We start from the raw sequence: 24,084 nt of genomic DNA, 5'->3' as shown, positions 1-24,084 counted from the left end.
GCTGACATTCTGAAAAAATATTGTGTCCCTGTGTAAGTTTTGACTCTCAACTTGCACATGTGATTTTTTAACACTCCTCGGACTTCTGCAAAAAACAATTATTCAGTTCACTGATTAAGATGGAAGGTAAACGAACAGAAAGTCACAGGACATTCCGACAAAAAGTCACAGGACAAAAAGTCAAACACATGTCAAACTCAGGCATAAAGTAACAAAGTTGATAGGACAAAAAGTCACAAACAATTTGTTGACAACATTTTGAAATATCTTCTTTTTATTACATATATTCATTTTTAGTTTTAGGAAATTGTTCATAAATATAAAAAAGATGTGGTATGATTGCCAATGAGACAACTGTCCACAAGAGACCAAAATGACACAGACATTAACAACTAGAGGTCTTTACAGCCTTCAACCATAAGCCAATATAAAGAAGATATGGTATGATTGCCAATGAGACAACTGTCCACAAAAGACCAAAATGACACAGACATTAACAACCGTAGGTCACCATACAGCCGTCAACAATGAGCAAAGCCCGAGGTAAAGCCCATACCGCAAAGTCAGCTGTAAAAGGCAATCATACTATATCTTTTTTTTTATATTTACATGTTAAAAAATGCGTGCAAATGTAATCAAAAGCTGCACTTAAACTTAGTGATTTTTGTGTGCAAATGTAATGGTAGTGTGCGCAAACCTAATGCACTGATTTATTTGTTTTTAATAAATTTTAATTTAAAGTTGCCACATCATGTTCATGTTTATATAAAACTTCAAGAAAAATACAAAAAGAGTGTTTTCTTGTTCAAAGAAAAATAATCTCAAAACTAAAATGTGGCTTTTTGTCCTGTGACAGTGTGTGACTTTTTGACTGTGACTTTCTGTCCTACATTCAGATTGAATAGGGGAGTTTGGTTGACCCCGCCTCCCTCTATCTGAGACTACTATCTCAGTGATGAGCTTTATGTTTCATGTACAAATGTATTGTGTTTGTCATATATGTCAGGAATCTGATGTACAGTAGTTGTCGTTTGTTTATGTAATATATACGTGTTTCTCGTTTCTCGTTTTGTTTATATAGATTAGACCGTTGGTTTTCCCGTTTGAATGGTTTTACACTAGTAATTTTGGGGCCCTTTATAGCTTGTTGTTCGGTGTAAGCCAAGGCTCCGTGTTGAAGGCCGTACTTTAACCTATAATGGTTTAATTTTTAAATTGTTATTTGGATGGAGAGTTGTCTCATTGGCACTCACACCACATCTTCCTATATCTATGTCGGGTAAAAGCTCTACAGACATGACAGACCTTTAATATGTTGTATTGTTATATGTATAACCGACAATAAATAAATAGCCCCTAACAAGTAAGAATTAGGTTACTTCTTTTTGTTTTGACATCTTGCATGGGTTTTTATAGCCCCATATTAAAATTATGCCCCCACTTTAAAAAAGGGGGGGTATACTGTTTTACCCCTGTCTGTCCATCCATCCTTGCGTCAGTCAGTCCGTCCGATGAATATTTTTCGTCACATTTTCCTTAGGAACTACAATAGAATGATTTCTGAAATTTGGTTTCAGGGTTAAATAAGTCAGCTATACCGTGTGATGCATTTTCAGATTCATGATTTAACACATGATATCCAAGTTGAAAGTTGAAAACTAACAACCTAATTTATGTACAAAAAATTGAAAAACAGATATGTTACACATAACAAACGACAATCACTGAATTATCGGGTCCTGACTTGGAACAGGCACAACCATAACAGATTGGCAGGGTATAAGGAACTTTGAAAATATTTAGTTTTTGTGGTTTGGTCTATTTTCCGGATACTGTAAGCAATAAGGCCCCTTTATTTAGTGAATGAAATAATTGTAAGATGCACTTAGCTGTCTGTCATATTTTATATGAACTTGACCTCATTTTCATGGTTCATTGGTCAATTAAACACTGCATTGTCAGTTTATCATATGTTTAAAGTTACAGGTAGATTATATTTGGTAGATATGAAACAATTGTAAGGTGTGCATGTCTGAATGGCAGATTCATATATATACCATGACCGCATTTTATTGTTCTTTGGTCAATGATAAGTTTTCTTGGTTTTGTCATTTTATCAGGCCACATTTAAAAGAATGTCTGTTTTCCCTCCCCCGGGTCTACCCTTTGTAAACTGACCAGGAAGGCAGGTTCTTTTTAGCTCACCTGACCTAAAAGGTCAAGTGAGCTTTTCTCATCACTTGGCGTCCGTCATCTGTCGTCCTGCGTCTGTCGTCCTGCTTCCGTCGTCCGTAAACTTTTACAAAAATCTCCTCTGAAACTACTTGGCCAAATTCTACCAAACTTGGCCACAATCATCCTTGGGGTATCTAGTTTAAAAAATGTGTGGCGTGACCCGGCCAACCGACCAAGATGGCCGCCATGGCTAAAAATAGAACATAGGGTTAAAATGCAGTTTTTGGCTTATAACTCAAAAACCAAAGCATTTAGAGCAAATCTGACATGGGGGTTAAATTGTTGATGAGGTCAAGATCTATCTGCCCTGAAATTTTCAGACAAATTGGACAACCTGTTGATGGGTTGCTGCCTTTGAAATGGTTATTTTAAGAAAATTTTGCAGTTTTTGGTAATTATCTTGAATACTATTATAGATAGAGATAAACTGTAAAAGCAATAATGTTCAGCAAAGTAAGACCTACAAATAAGTCAGCATGACCAAAATTGTCAGTTGACCCCTTAAGGAGTTATTGCACTTTATAGTCAATTTTTAACAACTTTTCATCAACTTTTTAAAAAATATTCTTCACTGAAACTACTTTGCCAAATTTAACGAAACTTGGCCACAATCATCATTGTGGTTTGTAGTTTAAAAAATGTGTCCGATGACCCAGCCTACCAAACAAAATGGCTGACATGGCTAAAATTAGGACATAGTGGTAAAATGCAGGTTTTGCTTAATATCTTTGAAACTAAGACATTTAGGGCAAATCTTTCAAGAAACATGTTCTTGGATTAATTTGCACTTCCATAAGTGCAAATTGGAACCACACTTTTTTTTGTCGTAGAATCATAAAATTTGGCAATAATGTACCTCTGGGGATAAATAACACAATACAAAAAAAAAATTTGGTGTGGCTCGCCCGGTTCGGCAACTGGAGTGAAAACCGTGACAAAATCCTGTAGGATATTTTTTTCTCCTATAGGATTTTTAAAAATCCTACAGGATTTTCAGAAATCCTATAGGATAAAGTCATAATCCCATAGGATATTTTTTATATCCTACGGGATATATAAATCCTATCGGATTTATTTATCCTATAGGAAAATTTATCTCCTATGGGATAAAATTAATATCCTATGGGATTTAAAACCCTGTAGGATTTTCAAAAAAAGTGTTAAATCCGATAGGATTTTTTTTATCCTATAGGATTATCATGAACGACTTTTTGTCAAAAACAAATGTCCCTTAGGATAATTTTTTCTCCTAAGGGATTTATTTTGTCCTGTGGGATATTTTTTCTCCCATAGGATATTTTTTTCTCCTAACGGATTTTTTTTCTCTCCCTTAGGATAAATTTTGTCCTGTCGGATATTTTGTTTTCCCTTAGGATTAACTTTGTCCTATAGGATTATTTTTTCTCCCATAGGATTAATTTTGATACGTATTGTGATCTAAGATGGATTCGTCAGTTTTGTTGGTATTTTACAAACGTTAACGATTGTTAACGTTTGTGAAATACCAATATACATAGATATAGATAGCAGCTTTGTAGCCGCTTCGTACCCGCATGCTTTGATATTGAACTCAGCCCAGTTGCTACATATATATTGATCAATACGTAGCGGCTACGATACTTTGTATTTAGCCTAGCTTCTACATAGATATTGATACCAGCTACGTAGCCGCTACGATATTGAATACGACCTTGGGTTGCGTTCTATATCTTATCGGCTATATAGGGCTATGTAGATTTATGACTATTGAACGGGTGGCTAGCCTAGCTGCTACATAGATATCAATAGCAGCTAAGCTAGCTACTCGTTCAATAGTCATAAATCTACGTCGCACTACGTAGCTGCTAGGATTTTGAACGCAACCCTGAAAAGGGTCGTCAAAGTTTCCATAAGTATCGAAACGGATACATGGAAATATTACTGTATAGGATTGTGCAAATCTTGCCTTCTTATATGGTTTTCATGATATTAATTATTAATGAGTCTGTTTAAAAATTGTTGTTAGTTTTACGTCCTGGGGCAAATATTTCATGTATGTTCATACTGAGAACACATTAATTATAAATACAATAGGTAGGCTTTTCATAGTAAATATCAAAGGTCGACTGGGAGAATGGACATGGAACTTGGAATGGTAATGCAAAATAAGGATATATTGGATAAAAAAAAGAACTTCGTGAGTTTAGCCTTGCAACAGCTAGTCACACATGGATCCTTCACTTGATTGCTGCAAGAGTACCAAATGTGCAGAAAGCGTTCGTGCATGAAATCTACGCTTAAATCGACCATCGTTTTTTTAAGTACAGTTTTCAATAATATCAATTGGTTAAATGCATTTTGTTGGCTTAAATAAAAGGGAGAACTCTTTGAGATTGGGTTATTTATTGCATTTTAGTTTTTTGCACTTAGTGCGGTAAATCGTGGGTTCAAATCCCGGCCGGGTCAAACCAAATACGTCAAAATTTAAAATTGCTGTTCCTCCGCTAAGCAAGTGGCATTAATAATTTAATTACACCTCCCCTCCATTACATGATATATCTGTAAAAAAAAAACCTCGACTGGTATATGCTCGAGTTGCTAAATGATGTCTTAATGCGGAGTGTTACCTTGTGAACTAGCACGTTAAAAATCTTTCTCGACACTATCAGTCTAGAACACGGCTCATATTCATATAACATTTGAACTGGAATTTGTCTCTAGACAAGTCTTGACATTCAACGTTCATTATCAACTCTATAGTTAATAAACAGAGAGGTATTTTCCTTGTACTGATTTTTATTTCATGTACTTAGTTTGATTTCCACGAATGGATATTATAAACATGGTATGGTTACTTTTCATCCACACAAAATATATATGTGCCTTTTGTGATATTTTTAATGGCAGGTAATATGAAATTAGCTCCTTACTTTATTTAAACATGGAACTTTTTTTTGGCTTGATAAGGTGTATAGGGATCTCTCTATAATAGAAAAAAAAACAAATGACTGTTAACTTTTAATGTCTTTTAATTTCTTGATTTTCTGTGTTGTTGGGTTGTTGTCTCATCACTATTTACTATTATTCCCTTTTTTCGAACCCAAAGGTTAAACTTGGGAACAGAAATATTGTCCACTCTTGACTTAATCCGCTCAACTTAACCTTGCTGAAAAAGTAAAGCCCCCCTCCCCCTCATTCCTACCAAAGTGAAAATTAGTTCACAGGCTAAAATGGCCACTACGATGCTTTATGCTGTTGTTTTTAAACAATGACTATTGCAGCTATAATTCCCGGTTTTGGACAGAATAAAAAGAAGTAGATGTAGTTCGATTGTGAATGAGACAACTTCAAACTATTTGCTTTCCACCAAAGTTCACATGAAGCTGATGAACGCAAATTTATATAAAAAAAAAAAAGATGTGGCATGATTGCCAAAGAAACGAATGACATAGAAATTAACAACTATAGGTCACCTTACGGCTTTCCACAATGAGCAAAGCTTTTGTATCTAATTTTATATGATTAATGTATTGCCTTGTGTCGTTTCTTTTGTTTACTAGTATATTAAATGTCTCTGGTGGTATGAATCTTACTTCATAAAATTTAAAATTATACCCTTTTTTCAAAAATAGGCTATCGCAATAAAGATAAGCTTAATAAAATAATTAATTCAGATTTTCACTCGTTCAGGAAATGTCATACGGGACAAGAATGAGTTTTAATGGCTAAATATATTTTTTAAACAAAATGTGGAATAAAAACAATTATGCCAAAAAACAGTCTAACTTGCGAAGCTTTCTTCGGTATTCAATGTTACAAAAATAGTTATTCTTTTGTAGATTTAGAACTTGGAACACAATAAAAAAAATGTCTATTGAAATTGGTAGATGGCAAAATATTTAATATAATAGAGAGAACATTTTATTTATTATATATACTTTATGTAAAATTAGGTGAAATTGAGGACGAGATTCATTATAAAGTTGAAATAAAAAGAGAAGTTTATTTAACGTTTTTGTAAATAGCTTCTCAAATATTGAATTGATTTTTTTTCAAAACAAAAAGTATAAGATCAAAAATTAATTTTTCTATAGAATGCATATCTATAACTTGTCTTGGGTATACTTTTAATGTCCCCATTCGCACAGGAAGTCCAGTGTTTTTTTTTTTTAGACGCACCGATACACAATATCTGACACACATTGGCAAGAAAGGTCATTTGTAATATAAGCTGGAAAAAAATCATAGTTTTAGAATAAAGCGGAACATCGCAATTGCGTTAAGATAAATTAATATTTAATTTCCTACTAAAAGATGTTGTTTTTTATTTTCAATTCTTTCTCAAATTTAGCTATAGAGTTGCCACTGAAATGTTTTGTATCAAGTTTATTCCACTCATGAACTATAGAAGGAATAAACGATTCAGGTAAAGCCTGCAAAATGGAACCACAATTCATGACTAAGTCAAACTACAGTACTTAAGATGCATCTTCTCATTCTTTATCTTTAATCTGTATGAATTCTATAGCATTCATAAATTATAACTACCCGATATTGCTCAACCATGTAATACATTTTTACTTTAATAAACGGGATGGGAGGAATAAGCCACATGATTTACCGGTGTGTAGAAATATCGCAAAGGATTTCTTAGTGTACTAAGAAGAATATTTTTTGCACTAAAACGATGTTTTAAGATTACACAGAACATGAATATAAGAGGATATGAGTTAATACCTCATATCTATGAAGTTTGGTATCAATAGATATTGTAATTTTGAAGTTAAATGACTTTTTAATAAACGCGTGCCACTCGGCACGTGACCAACGGCTTATTGCAAAATCCCAAATCACCATGTTCAATCAACCTTATCCAATAAACATTTGTCTTTTGATCGTTACTAATTGATTAATTAATGGTTGTTGTTGAATAAACCTAACGGTTTAGCGTGGCATAATTTCAAGTTTATTAAATGTATGTGGTATAAAAACAAAACTTTTGTATCCTGAATTTAAGTCATTATTAGATAACCATGATATTGTATGTTTAACAGAAACAAAACTAGATGATGTAGACGAAATAGATTGTGATAATTTCATTTTTCATTATAAAAACAGAAAGAAGCTAGCAAATCACAAATCTGGTGGTATTGCTTTGGGTTTTAAAAAATACTTAGACAAGTATATTAAATATATTCAGTCAGACTGCCAATTTGTACTTTGGTTTAGTATAGACAAAAAAGTTTTAGATTTACCAAAAGATGCTATTTTTGGAATTATATATATCCCACCGATAAATACTTCATATACATCAGAAGATGCATTTACTGAAATTGAATTTGAATTACAAAATTTTTGTAGTAAAACAAACTATATTACCATGCTTGGTGATTTTAATAGTCGCACGGGAAATTTGTCTGATTTTTATAATATTGATAAAGATAGTTCTTTTGAAAATAATTTCACAGATTATAATGAATTAAGTGATGTTGATGTTTTAGATAAACTTGGTATACCAAGACTGAGAAATAGTATAGATACTGTAGTAAATGGGTATGGAAGAAAATTTATTGATTTTTGTAAAAATAACAGAATGTTTATTCTTAACGGTAGACTGGAAGAAAACAAAACAGGTAGTCCAACTAGTAGAAATTCTAGCGTTATTGACTATGCTTTGAGTTCTACTCATTTTTTATACTACATTTGTAAACTTGAAGTGTTAAATTTTTGTAAACTATTTTCAGATGTACACTCTCCTTTGTCTCTTCAATTGTATACAAATAATGACATACAAGACAAATTGTTAACAGAACCACTTTGTTGTGGTGACGAAAGAGTAAATAAATGGAAAAATGAAAAATGTAATGAGTATAAGAACAATATAGATAGAAATAAGGTTGATGATATATGTAATAGATTGTCTGCATATGTAAATGATGTAAATAATGTTACTAAATATGATATGAATAACATTGTTACTGATATTTGTGATACTTTAACCGAATCTGCCAAGGCAACATTCGGAACTTCGACATTTAATAAAACTATGTTTAAGTGCTCAAAGAACCAGTTTAGTAAAGACTGGTACAATAAAGATTGTAAAAAAGCGCAACGAGAATTTAGAAAATCTCAGAGGTTATACAAACATTATGGGTCGAACATTTTTAAAGAACGACTTAGACAAAGTGAATTGCATTATAAAAAAGTTATGGATGTTAATATTAAGAATCATAATACTGAAATGAGTAAAAAGATGAAGGGATTGAAAACAAAAAATCCCAAAGAATTTTGGAAATTGTTCAATAGAGGTAGAAAAAGAGAGAAAAGCAATATTTCACTGCAAAATTTATTTGATTTTTTCAAGGACTTAAACAAAAATAAGTTCGAAAATGAGTTTTTGATAGAAAACGATGTAAATTCTGATACAGTAAATGAAAATTTGAATTGTCCAATAACCCGGGAGGAAATTTTGAAAGCTGTAAAAAAAGCTAAAAATAGTAAATCACCGGGTGAAGACCAAGTAATTAATGAATATATTGCTTCTTCTCTTGATTGTATGGTTGATATTTATGTATATTTATTTAATATTGTATTTGATACGGGAATTTTGCCTGAGGCTTGGCTTATTGGAAATGTAATACCTATTTTCAAAAACAAGGGGAGTAAATTAGACGCCAAAAATTATAGACCGATTACACTTTTGTCTTGTCTTGGGAAAGTTTTCACTTCAATTCTTAACGACAGACTTGGGGATTTTATTGAAAATTATAACATCTTAAACGGAAACCAAGCAGGTTTCCGGCAAGGTTATTCCACAACAGATCATGTTTTTTCATTACATGCTTTATTTGAATTATTGCGGGTGAAAAAGAAGAAATTATTGTGTGTATTTGTCGACTTCGAAAAAGCTTTTGATTTTATCCATCGAAACTCATTATTTTTTAAACTGATATTAAACCATGTGAACGGAAAATTTCTAAGAATTATTAAAAATATGTATGATGATGTCAAATCTAAAATTGTTCATAATTCAGAAGTTTCTGATATTTTTGCTTGTGAAACAGGAGTTAGACAAGGGGAAAACCTTTCTCCTTTGCTTTTCTCCCTGTATCTAAATGATTTTTGATGACTGTGGAATGTCAAATATATGGCAAAGTCACAACTTATTTGAGAAACGTTGGGTTGTATTGAGTGTTCAGCAAAGATTAAGAGATCAGTTCATTCAAGAATGGTCAACAGAAATGAACACTTCGCCCAAGGGGCTGTGTTATAGATTGTACAAAAATGTTTTTAAATTTGAACACTATTTATCAGTTTTACCATTAAATTTATTAATAACCTTATGTAAATTTAGATGTGGGAATAACCGTTTGCCCATTGAGACGGGAAGGTGGCGCAACATACCAAGATCTGAAAGATTGTGTCACCTTTGTGGCTCAGCTGACATTGGTGATGAATACCATTATATCATGTCTTGTAATTATTTCAAAGATGAAAGATGCAAATACTTACCTCATTATTGTATTAAAAATATAAATGTTATCAAATTCAAACAAGTATGTTCAACCCAAAATACTGTTGAACTTGAGAAACTTTGTAGATTTATTAAATCTATTTCTGTGAAAGTCTATCCTCCTGGTTAATACAACTATATGTTTATTTATCATTTGTGTAAATATTTATCATATTAATTTTGTATTTCACACATGCTATATCTTATATATGTTATATATATTATTGTAATATCTTCTCTGTAACTATGTATTTGGTTTATGAGAATAAAGATCATTCATTCAAGAATAATAAAAAAATGAAATTTGTGTTTACTTCGCCTTTGATTTATTTTGTTTCTAAGGAAATTGCTATGTAAGCTTCTTTGTTTATTTAAAGAAGCCAATTTGGAGATACAAATTGAGAAAAAAAGCTTTTGCGATTTCTTTTCCTTATTTAAAACACAAGAGTTTAGATACTATCATTATACCTTGAGAGACACATGAGGGTATGTGGCGTCCGTGGGGTTTTTCATAATCCGATTAGAAATGTAATATAGAAATACTCCAAGTGGTAAATACTATATTACGTTTTTAAAAGAGAATACAAATCATAACTTTCTTCTATGAACGATAACCTTATAACTGATGTCAATGCTTTTTTTTTTAACAATTCATCTTTATTCAACAATTGAAGATGAATACCATTTTATTGTATAATGTAATAAGCAGTGGTGTAAGATATACAATTCACAATGTGGGAGAACTAAATAATTTAGTTAACTTAATCATATGACTCTAAAGCCCGTTATGACATTATTAAGAGACGCTAAAGAACTGGACAACTGTGGAAATATAAGACTTTAAGAAGTAAATGAAATTGGTGTCACAAATGGTATGTCTGCTTGTATTTTAAATATTTTATAAATATATATATAATGCTCTTATACACAATTATTAATGGTTGTTTTACTTCGCTTAGTTATAGCATTTAACAAATAACTCTTCGTATTCTTATTTTTGGCATCAAAAAAATTTATAATGGAATAAATATTTTTTAAAAGACAAGGAAAATGAAAAAAAATAATGTATACAACAAAAATAAGCAAAAGGAGATGTGGTATAGCTGTCAATGAAACACCTATCCACAAACGTTAAAATTGAAGTAGATGTAAGAAATAAATAGGTCATATTTACAGTCTAAAAATGTGTTTAGGGCCTAAACACCAAGCTACACATATTTATACTTGTAATGCATTTGTAAACAAGGTCGAACCATAAATACGTTCCTCTCCTAAACATGTCGAGGAAAGTGTTTAACCCTATATGTATTTAACCTGACCACATGTTAAAGATAAACATGTTTGGTACTGCCTCTTATCAATAGAGTGAAACATTTTCAGTAAATCACATCAGAACTTAGATCAGACTAAAACCTAACTTAAACTGAATATATTTGTTTTTGTAGAACAGGAGTTTAGTATCCCATAAAACATAAATCATTATATAGAGACCTAGGCAGCAAAGATAGTCAATAGAATCTTTTTGCATTTTCCTGTGTTCTATCCTTTTAAAAACCTTTCGGTGAGGCATGGTTCCTGACATCCGAAAATGAATGAAGTATTGGCCACTGGACGTTAAGCAACCAAAAAGCAATCCTCACCTTTCCGTGAAGTGTTTACAATTATTTGTATTTTTTAAAATTAAAAGGATAAAAATTTCCCAAGCTGAAAAGAGTTTAACAGATTCTATTACCTTAGAAGTAAAAATAATACCAGACAGAAAAAACACAGCAGAAACAAAAAAAAGAGAACAATTTGAAATACCATATACACAGTGTATGTAAAGTGCGGATCCTAAAATATCATTTTTACTGTATATGCCATAAATGTCTAATATAGAATGATAAATAAACAGACGAACTTTTTTTAATTTTTGAAGAAAATGAAGCAAAGTAAGATAAGCGAGCGGGGTTTTATCGCGCCTAAAGCCATCCAGTTGTGAAATATATACCAAAATAGGTGAATATTTATGACATTTCACGAACAGATCGTGCAGGTGCTTTATAACTAACAGGTGAGATGTTGTTGCAGTCAAAAATATTCATTTTAATACAATTGATAAAGTTGTATAACGTAGAATATGTTTTGTCATTCAGTTTCTTCATATTTAACTAAATTCCACTATGACGATTTCGTAATGCTAGTCATGTTTACTGTCGAATAATGATAATATTCTTTCATTTTCACTGTGGAGCGAATCATTAGTATTGTATATGCGGTGCATTTTCACTGTATAATATTATTTTTTTTAATCTATTACAGCTCATTTCTTTAAGCATGTAGAGCAACACTTTAGTTGACTTGCTTGCTTTTCTTTTATTGGATAATCATTATGATAACACCCAATGTAATTCAAATATTAAAAATACAGGTTAAACTATGCCTATTCATATTGTTTAAAAATGTAAATCTTATTTACAAAGTTTGTATAAACAATTAAACAAACAAAGCAAGCAAGCCAACCAAAGTTTTGCTGTACATGCATTAGGAAATTAGCTGAAAAGCCTTAATTTAGCCGGCTTGCTCAAACAATAGATAAAGTAAGAGAAAGCTTTGATAACTTACGGAGGAAAGTTTGGTTTTAAAACACTCTAATAAATTCAATAGAAATAACATTGTCTGACGTTCGTTTATAGCTTGCAATCAACTTTGATGGGATTAGAAAAGCATATCCAGTTTTACCCGAAGCTGGGTCTTTTGAGCCATCGGTGTAAATTTTTAAATGATTTTTATATGCATTGTCGATGTACTCTAACGCTTTAGTCTTAATGATATGCGGATTTTCTTTTTTACTGAGACTGTTTTTTATGTTACTGGATGTTTTTGCTTGACCTATTATCCATGGAGGTGGATCTTGAATATTTTTAGTAACCAACTTTATTTTGTCTAGTTCGTTATCTTTAAGTAGATTTTGGACTCTGAATCCGTAAGGTATGTTATGGTCATTCCATTTATGATTATAAATTTGATATTCAATACAGTCATCTACTAATTGATTGGCTAGATTTGATGGATTTTGTTTAGTACGAGCATAATATTTAAGAGAAAGGTGGTCCCTTCTTAATTGTAATGGCATTTCGCCAGACTCGACTAGTATTGTTTCTAACGGGGTCGATTTATGGGCCCCTAACACTATGCGAAGAGCTTTAGCTTGTATTATATCTAATTTAGATTTTACAGTTATAGATGCTGAATTAAACGCTTGACATCCATAGTCAAGTACCGATCTAAGAAGAGATTTGTATAGCATGAGAAGAGAATCAGTACCCATGCCATAATTATTTGCTTGAACATACCTTAGAACGTTTAATATTGCTTTAGATCTTTCTTGTAAATAGTTTACGTGTTTATTCCATGTTAGCTTTCTATCAAATATGAGACCAAGAAACTTGACATGATTCTGGAATTTGATTGGTTCGTTATCTAGCATTAGGTTAACTGAAAAAACATGACGATCTCCAAATATTACTCCTATCGTTTTGGTTTTGGATATCTTAAAACCCAATTTTTTAGACCATGCACTTATGTTATTAAGGGTTTCTTTCATTTTTTTTGTTAAATGTTTAATATTTCCACCTCGGTACCACATAGCACTGTCGTCAGCAAATTGTGACATTACTGCGGGTTTTTTTGCCAGACCTACTAGATCATTAATCATGATGTTTAATAATGTGGGACTGATAACACTACCTTGCGGGATACCATTGTTAAGATCATATTCGTCTGAGGATTCTTGATTTACTTTAACTTGAATTTTTCTATCTTGCAGAAAGTCTTTTATGAAGTTAAATAATCTCCCATTTATACCGTAATCTTTGCACTTTTTTAATAGACCAAAACGCCATACTAAGTCAAATGCCTTTTCAATATCGAGAAATATGGCTAGTAGAAATTGTTTACGAACTTTCGCTTTTTTAATGTCTGTCTCAAGTCGCAGTAAGTGGTCTAATGTGGAGCGACCTTCACGGAACCCACTTTGTGTTTCATTTATTATATTTTTCTCCGTTAGAAGATGTTTAAGTCTAACATTAACCATGCTTTCCATTAGTTTACAAAAAATTGATGTAAGAGAAATCGGTCTGTAGGATTTAGGGTCAGATTTATTTTTATTAGGTTTTAGTATAGGGATTACATTTGCATGTTTCCAGCTGTGGGGAAGTTGACCAGTTACCCACACTTTATTTATTAATTGTAACATAATATCGCTCATACTTTTAGGCATATGCTTGAACATTTCATATGTTATACGGTCATCACCGGGCGCAGTTGTCTTTTTGGTCTTAAGCACCTTATAAAGTTCGTTTTTTGTTGAGTGGTATATTAAATTTTGACCTATTAAAAATGAACTAGCTGGATTCGCACTTTATATACACTGATACAGGTTAAAATCGGTATATACAAGTGGATTATAAACGGGTCAGGGTTGAGCGAACATGGATTTCTACCGATTACACACTAAAGGTGACAATCAACTGATTGAGGCATGTGTCGAGAAAATATTAGATAACTTTCAAATTAAAAAAGACGTAATTATAAAATTTGAAATTACGAATTTTTACAAAGTCTTTTTCTACATGCCATATCCTTTCCGATAGTTGTACCATTCCACCAGGTCCTTAGTGCACATTTTTGTTCTTAGTGCACTAAGGAGGTCCTTTTGCGATATTTCTACGGATCCCATGATTCACATGTATGCTGAGGGAAAAGTCGCACATGTTTTTATTAGTAGGATGAAAGTCACAAAAATATCCTCCAAGCGTACACGTTGGGAAAAAGTTTGTGAAAAAGGTTTTAAATATTTTTATTTAACATCTTCATATTTTTTATCTTCGAAATCATAATTTTCGCTTGCCGTTAAGACGGAACGATATTCCATAACGCAGATACCATTTAATGATAGGCTTTGTAAATTGTGTAGTACGAACTGTGTGGAAAACGAAATACATATTTTAATAATCTGTCCTTTATATATAGACTTCCGATATGAACTTTTTTTTAAATCACGTGAACATATTGACTATTACCAGAGACATATATACACATATGTGTATATATGTCTCTGCTATTACAGAATGAACACATAGAGGTTACTGTGATGTGCTTCAAATAATATGACAAGCTTATATATACCTTAATTTCTTTTAAAAAGATCATTTCACTTGACAATTTTAATTATAATATCTATCATCAGAATATAAGCATTCTAATAAAGATTTTATTGGTTCATTTTTTTACTTATATCAAATGTGGATATTATTTTAATTTCATCAAAGATTCACTATACAAATCGTGTGGATTTCATTGATAAAGATGTGTGTCTAACTTTACATATCCTTGTTGTAACTAATTCATAATTATATATATTTTAATTAATTGTATTGTCAAGTTAGTATCTCGTAATTCTATGAAGGCTGGTTATTGATTTTTGTTTTAACTATAAGAGCAATATGCGACACTTTATGAAATAATCATTATATTCATCTTTTATATTTAATCTCAATTACCAGATTAAAATTTCACACCTCATTGAACATTGAAGATGTACGCTGGCCACTATGTGTATATACGCAGACACCATGAAACTGCTAGGTGTGAAAATAAGATGTGTCAATTTTATGAGGACCTGTACGGGTTCCTTAATTCTATAATTTTTCAGTCTTTTTCTGTGTTCTCTGTATATAAGCACTTCGTCATTCTCTATTCCTTATTTTTTTCTCAATGTCTCTGAAGTCATTATTTTTTCCCTTTATTCGGCACCTTTAACTCATTGTTCTCTATTCATCGACCCCATCCTGACCCTCTATTTTAACGAACCGTTTGCAAATAAGTCTCGAAGGTGACAGCATACATCACAGTCCACGACATTAAACTAGTAAGGCACACATACTGCTGGTGATCAACCTTTGATTTATAAACTAGAATAAATATACTAATACATTTTAAAGATAATATATATTTTTTACAATTTCGTTTGTCCGTTTTTTACCGACAAATGGATTCAGTTTTTTTCGCAGTTTTAATTAACGTTATATATATGTTTATATGTGTTTATAGATTGCCTAACAATGTAATTTTAACACACTATTTAATATGTAAATATAAGAATGTTTAAAATATTTACAAAATGATGAAAATAAACGCAATATTTCGCTAGACCAACTAGCTTTATCAAGCGTGCATCTATCCAGGTGAAATCGGATGTAGATGATATATTTTATATGTGTTTATATGTATATATTATAGAATAGTTCAAAAGCAGATACATATATTTATTTCGTGTCAAACCATTTCTTGGAATTTGTGAAGCTTTTTATGATAAGTGGAGTATTTAAGGTGTTTTTTCCGATTGACCTATTGATATCCATAATTTATTTTATAAACCAATAGACCACTTTCGAGTTCATCCGTCACCGAAAAAAACTCGTCAATTATACGCGCCTTTATCATCGTCATTTGTGCGTTTAGGGGCGTCGTCACTTCCTTCCAATGTTGAGCGAGTGGTTGGAAAACTATAATTCTATATTGTACGAAATTTTCGGCAAATTGAATTCTCAAAATTGACAATCAACACTGCTGTCATTAGGGAAATGTCAGTAAGTACCTACAGAGCAACCATTATTTCTAGTTTATCCTGCACAAAGACGATCACTAAGACGCTTGATGAACGTAAATAGTGCAGGGATACAGGCGAGCCCCTCTATCTGGTAAATGACGTCATAAAGGCGTGTATAATTGACGAGTTTTTGCCGGTGACGGATGAACTCGAAAGTGGTCTATTGAAATACCGAACACATGACGAAAAAATGGTCGCCAAAAAAACATATTCATAGTCAACATGTTTGTACACACGTGTGTGATAAACGGTCCATGGTTGAATGATCATGAATTTCAATCGATTACACAGATTGCAATCAATATTGAACGTGACACGTGTCGATAAAACATTATATCTTGTAATACTTAAAGATGTAATTAATATAAAATATTGAATTATTTGTTTTGAAATAGTTTACTTCTATAATTCATTCCTTAGTGCCAATTATATCATATCGTCTGGTCCCTGACTTGCATCATTTTTATCAAAATTTTCATAAGAATCTTTCGACAATTTCGATCACACAGATGAAGCTTTAAAAAGTTGAAAAATATTTTCACGAGTCAAACAGTTGACGTGCTTTCTTTATCATGTTTAAGCATGCGAGAATGTATTCTTAAAAAAATCTAAGAGACACAGAAAACGTTATACTACTAGTATACGAAATCATTCAATTTTGCATAAAGATGATAACTCTTAACTTTAAAAAAAAAACGTTCAGAAATATGAAAAGGAAAAGATGGACTTCCTTCTTGAACAAAATACAAAACTAGTAAACGGTAAATGTATATGTTCCGGACCATATGAGTATTTGGACCATACGCGTATGGTCATGACCATATGCGTATACTCATATGGTCCGACCATACGCGTATGGTCCGACCGTACGCGTATGGTCGGACCATATGAGTATGATACTCGTTTGGTTATTGACGGGCCGGACCATATGACTATTTGGACCATATAGGTATTTGTTTTTCAATAATATGCATTAGAAAACTTTATAAAAAAATGATTTCTACATGCAATTGGATTATTTACAATTCAAATAGCATTAAATAATTATGCCAAAGCTACTTTTCATTGCTAATGGTATTCTTGCTTGTATGCGTAGGATGACATTTACTTCCATACGGTACCATAGCTTTTCTTGGGTCATGGGTCATTCCGATGTGTCTACGATGATTTTAAAAAGCTCTAGATCTCCAATATCGTAACAAGACTACAGTGCATCATATCACCAGAAAACTTAGAAAATTAAACTAGGGTCCTTGCCGGTTACGTCATTCATTTTTTAACAACAAAAAACGTATTAGTATAAAAATTCTGAATATTGCACTTCTTACTAAATGCTAATTATATAAAGTTTCAAAAGTAAGCAAATTAATAGACTCTTTATCCTGTCGACTTTTACGTCAGTTTATAGTAAAATAATTGATTTCTTATGTAACAGTTCATTAAGATATTTTGAGAAGTTATCTTCCCAGGTCGACATTTTGCAATTCACTCGTAATTACACATCGAAAAATGAACAAAAAAAAAGTTTTTATACTGTAGTTTTGACAAGTGATGAAATTTACTGTGTGAAACTGCTTATTATCTTGTTATTAATTTTTTTTTATAGATCTATAATAAAATTACCTTTGGCCAGTAGTGTCTTTTTAATGACGTGACAACTAGAAGTAAACCTTTTAATTACCCCGACCATACGCGTATGGTCGGACCATATGAGTATACGCGTATGGTCGGACCATATGAGTATACGCGTATGGTCGGACCATATGAGTATATACCCATATGGTCATGACCATACGCGTATGGTCCAAATACTCATATGGTCCGGAACATATATGTACTACTGTAGACTTTGTTATGATGACCTTTAACTTGATAAATATTTATTTTTTATTATTTCAATCAACAGGTAAACCTTAATTAATTTTTTTCCGTAATAGTAATTTCTTTCCCGAAAAAGAAAGATATTTATTTGCGGAAACGTATTTTTTTTCCCCCGGAATCGTCATTTTTTTTTCTGGAAAAGTAATACCAATTTGCGGAAACGTAAAAACGCCGCTACTTATTTCGGAAAAGTAATGCACGAAAATGCGGAAACGTGAAATTGGATTTTTGGAAAAAAAATTAACTACTAAAGGACATGTTAGCGCCGACATGAGTTGTATGAAAAGATTTCCAAAACAACCATATCATAAAGAAGGAATGTTTACATGCTATATTCTCGTACTAGTATTACAGGGTTCTTGTGGCGTTCACCTTAGACACACATCTTTTTAACGATGTTTAACAAGAATACCCCTATTTAGCGGACAAGCAATTTTTTTTTCTTTCTGTTATTGAATACCGAGAAAGAAAATAAATCCGGAAATTAATTTGGAACTTTGATACTCAATAGTTTCCCATCAAAATATTCACAATTAGTGTTCGTCCAGTGGCATATATAACAATCTTATTTCTATATGCAATCAACAATGAGCAAAACCCTAACCTTATAGTCACCATCTATAAAAGACCCCGAAATGACAAATGTAAAAACAATTCAAACGAGATAACTAACGGCCTGATTTATGTACAAAATGTGAACATTCCTTGATAACCTGAATTTTCTTAATTATTTGCCTACAATATATATCAGTCACTGTTTAAGAAAAATAAAAAATAAAATTTTTGGACTATTATATTTACGTTAGTATAATAGTCCCAGAATTAAAGTGTTGATAAAATAAGAGCCTCACATTTGAAAGTTTTAAAACATTTCGAAGAAAAAAAAAGGAAAAAAATATACAAAACAGACTTTTTCGTTCATTTTGTAACATGAATTAAGCAGTTAGTTTTCTCGACTGAATTGTTTTACATTGTCATTTTGGGGCCTTGAATAACAGACTATGCGGTATGGACTTGGCTCATTGTTGAAGGCCGTACAGTGACCTAAAGTTGTTTATTTTTGTGACAATTTGGTCTCTTGTGGAAAGTGGTCGCATTGGCAATCATACCACATCTTTTTCATATATTTAAATCATTTTACAAGACATCAAATTGGTATTTTGTGTTACTGTTGCAGACAATTCTTTTTAAATACATGTATTAAAAATTATTTTAATTCAATGGAATTTTGCATTTGCACCCGCTTGAAAAAAATAAAACCATATAAAGAAGCAACATTGAAATTCTCTGTACTTTAAGCGGCATTTTCAGTTGCAAATACTACATGCATATTGAGGACACACTCGAAGAAGTATGGTTACTGGCAAATCTATCCAGGTATCTCCACAATAAAAATATCTTCACGGAAAGCAAGCTATACTAAATAAAAAAATAAAAAACACTTATGTACGATTTTCAAAGTTGTTTAAGTAATTGTAGTGTATTGGATATACCCGTTGGACGCATGTTTCTGTCTTGTCATTACTTTCAATGCAAAGCTGGTGGTATTCTTAGCCCCAACAATTGCTTCTGATTTTATTCACAGTTTGTTCAGATGGTGTCACAGTCATGTCTCAGTACCTAACAAGTCGGTTGAGTACAGGAACCCTGATGAGTTCAAAATGATGAGTCCTCTATGCAGAAAGAAAATTCCGCATATAGAGGCGGGCCTCTTTTGGTCACTAAACAATAATGTATAATAGTTCAGTGAAATGGTTGCTACACTAAACACTAAAATGCACTTTTGAACTTAAATTGAAAAAAAAACATGAGATTACCAAAGGATAAAGGTTTCTGCTTTGAGACAGGCGATGGATGTATACTCATGACTTTTGATATCTCAACCGGCCCCTATTCCTTTAGCAAATGAGGAATAAACAACCAAAATGCATTAAACAAGAGAAAACTCGATTTAAAAGAAGCCAGAGTCAGATGTAGAAATAGGTAACAGAAGAAACTACGCAAATGGCAATACTAAACATAAAATAACAAACGGACCAGTAGCAGTAACTCAATGCAAGCTCTATGTTTGCAGTACACTTATCGGTAATTTGTGTCATTGGTAGAAAAATTAACAATTCGTAAACAATAATATCTGGGAATATTTGGTCTGCTCCAATAAAATAATATCCTTACCTACTACAAAAACATATAAAACTATTCTCTGTTCTTTGGTTTTGTTCACAAATAGATTTTTCTCTAATAATATATTTCATTCTCCCATAGGATATTTGTTTCTCCTATAGGATATTTCTTTCTCCCATAGGATTTTTTTTCTCTCTTATGAGTTGCTTTGATCTCCCATAGGATTTTAAATCTCCCTTAAGATTTTTAATCTCCCTTAGGATTTATTTATTACCCTTAGGATTTATTTATTACCCTTAGGATTCTTTTTTATCCCACAGGATATTTTTTCTGTAATGAAATCCCTTAGGATATTTATTAATCCTATCGGATATGTTTAATCCCATGGGATTATTTTATTAGACTAATATCCTGTAGGATAAAAAATATCCTATAGGAAATGCTTTTATTTTTCCTAAGGGATTTTTTTAATCCTAAGGGAGAAACTATATCCTATAGGATATTTTTGTTGTCCTAAGGGATTATAAATCCCTTAGGATTTAAATATCCTGTAGGATATAAAAAATATCCTATGGGATTATGACTTTATCCTATAGGATTTCTCAAAATCCTGTAGGATTTTTAAAAATCCTATGGGAGAAAAAAATATCCTACAGGATTTTGTCACTATTTTCACTCCAGTTGCCGAACCGGGCGAGCCACACCAAATTTTTTTTTGTATTGTGTTATTTATCCCCAGAGGTACATTATTGCCAAATTTGGTGATTCTACGACAAAAAAAAGTGTGGTTCTAATTTGCACTCATGAGAAGTGCAAATTAATCCAAGAACATGTTAAGATTTAAATGTCCATCAGAATAAGATATATCCCCTCACAAATTTTCAGTTGAATTGGACAACCTGTTGTTGGGTTGCTGCCCTAAAATTGGTGATTTTAAGGTAATTTTGCAGTTTTTGGTTATTATCTTGAATACTATTATAGATAGAGATAAACTGTAGACAGCAATAATGTTCAGCAAAGTAAGATCACAAATAAGTCAGCATGATCAAAATTGTAAGAGGACCCCTTAAGGAGTTATTGCCCTTTATAGTCAATATTGAACAACTTTTCGTCATTTTTGTAACTTGTATAAAATCATTTCTAAAACTACTTGGCCAAATTTAACCAAACTTGGCCACCATCATAATACTAGGGTATCTATTTTAAAAAAAAAGTGTCTAATGACCCCGCCTACCAACGAAGATGGCCGACATCAGTAAACACATTAACAGGTGAGCGACACAGGCTCTTGAGAGCCTCTAGTTTTTTTTAACTGGATGTGATTGTCATAGCATGGTCACATGAATGGTTTGACTTGTCCAGTCCAGGCCACTTATCAGTTGTTTGTGCTCAATTTGAGTGTATTTATTTAGATTATCAATCCTTCTGCTTTCAAGCACTTTCCAAAAATGGAAACAAATTATTTTCAGGAAAAAAATAAATTCGATTTTTTTGTGGAAAGTATTTTTTGACCCGGGCGCTTATTTTTGACCCGTGTGGGGGGAGGGGAAACAAACATATTTTTAATTTTGGCCTTAGATTTTTTAAGCATAGGTCTACTTGTTGTATGGAATGACTACAAGGTATCATATAAAAAAAGATGTCTGCCTGCCAAGGTTAATTTTACTGTGACCTCATATTCATAGAATAATGATAATATTCATGATAATGAACGGCAAGAATGATGAGTAAGTTGATTTTATATACAAATAAGACAAAATTTTCAGTTGCCTACTAATTATGTAATACATGTAGTAGTTATTTTTGTCATTAAATGATGTTTAAACTTTTATGTGTAGGGCAAGAACATGAAAGATAAAGGGGAAACTATAAAAAGAAGAAATTATCAACAAAATAAGATTTACAGAGGTCAACAAAGCCTAAATGGTAAGTCCACTGTTATAAAAGTTTTTGTCCTTGAATAATGATTTAATATTTATTAAAATAAGATGTGGTATGATGAATGAGAAAACTATCCATCAGAGTTCAATTTAGTGGATTTTAGAATTGTAATTACTTATTAGAGGCCATTGATGACCTGTAAGTAATGAGAAAACCCGTAACCCTATACATGTTATAGTAATCTATAAAAGTCAACACTAACCAAATTTGAAACAGACTAACAGAGCATCAATTCAAACGTCAAATATACCAGACTAATTTATAAAAACAAAAAATTATGAAAAATAAAAATGAAGGATATGAACCAACATCAACCACTGGACTATGTACAAGCTCCTGATATTAGACAGGTATAATATGGCTGGGTTGATATAAAAATAAGAAACACTTAGCAGTCTGATTTCCAATGAGACATTTCTCCAATAGAGATCAAATGACATTTAAGGAGGCTCTAGGGTATAACAATTTCAGAAAAATGTTTAATATTTTTTTTTCATAACTCATTTTATTTATAACTTTATCATATGGTACACCAAATTATTCAAAACAATCAATTGGGTTTGGCCCCAGATGACTTTTAAAATGCATATATCATTGAAAAAGCTCCAAATTATCTCCCTTTGGTGCAAAAATGCCATTTTTTGGCATTAGAAATGTAATATCTTATTTAACTCATCGGTGGCCTATATGTTTCATTATGATTTTAAATAAGCTGTACTTTAACTAAACTATTATAAAATGTAAGCGATTTCTGTAATTTAGTACTTGAATATTTAAATGAAAGTTTATCATATTAATCATAAACATGATAAAATAGCCATTTTATTGATCTCTTCACTGATAATTTTTGAGTTTGTGTATTTGTAGGTCAGACATCTCAATTTTCATGGTCATCATTCACAGATCAATACTGAACGGAAAACTTAAAGCTGATATTTTTCTCCATGGTGCGACTTTTTTATTAATTTGAAATGGAACATGTTTTTTCCTACATTTATTTGAAAGAGGAAATTTCAACATGATGACTATAAACAAAAAGGAGTCATATCATCACGATCATTGATGCACAAGAACTTGATCATATAAATACAACAATGTAATTATCAATTGAAAGATGGAACGAATGAACAAGATATTAGAATGTTGTTGTCCAAATAAACTTGCTTTGTCTTCTCATTTGAATCTCTCCATTCATTAAAGATGTACAGAGGAAGATCTTTGAAGAACAGATTGAAAAAATATTTTGTCTAAGAATTGCAGGAATATTCTAGTGAATGAAATTATTTATTGACTTCACTCTTATATAGTGGACTGAATAATTGTACATAGCAAGCTGTGAATAAAGAAAGCAAAAACTTTAACAAAAAGTGTTTATATTATAGATTTGCAAATATAAGCATACTATTATGTACACCACAAAGGTATATATAATTCAAATTGTTTGCCTATACAAGTATTGCAATGAACCTATAACAAAGAAAATCTTACCTCATGAAAAGAGTGAACTATTCAGTCAGAATATGAAATATTTTTTCAGTTCTATTTTTCATAATAGAATAAACAAGACAAAGATTTCAAAACAATATTTTTTCATTTATTTAGAAATTTCATCATTTTGTTTCAGTGAAAGAACTTTATTCTTTGACTGTAAAATATTATTATTATACATTCCAAAATAAGACTAATCTTTATTGTCATATAAACAAATAAAAAACATGTTTGTGACCAAATTAAAAAAAAAATTATATATATGTATATA

At 31.6% G+C, this 24,084-nt stretch overlaps 1 long non-coding RNA gene across 2 annotated transcripts; it reads left to right on the top strand.

Annotated features, from left to right (window-relative positions):
• On the top strand, nt 1-23,973 carry LOC134707626 (uncharacterized). 2 transcript variants are annotated; one of them, XR_010105738.1, is made up of 3 exons: nt 1-126; nt 22,223-22,310; nt 23,193-23,973. It is a non-coding gene; the product is annotated as an uncharacterized LOC134707626 (long non-coding RNA). The 2 variants fall into 2 exon arrangements; XR_010105739.1 differs by lacking the exon at nt 1-126 and adding an exon at nt 21,247-21,655.
• Nucleotides 23,974-24,084: the final 111 nt, after the last annotated feature.

Source organism: Mytilus trossulus, chromosome 2 (genome assembly GCF_036588685.1).
Source record: "Mytilus trossulus isolate FHL-02 chromosome 2, PNRI_Mtr1.1.1.hap1, whole genome shotgun sequence".
Taxonomy (NCBI): Eukaryota; Metazoa; Mollusca; class Bivalvia; order Mytilida; family Mytilidae; genus Mytilus; species Mytilus trossulus.
The sequence above is the reverse complement of the archived record's forward strand: the minus strand, read 5'-3'. Positions and strand labels throughout refer to the sequence as shown.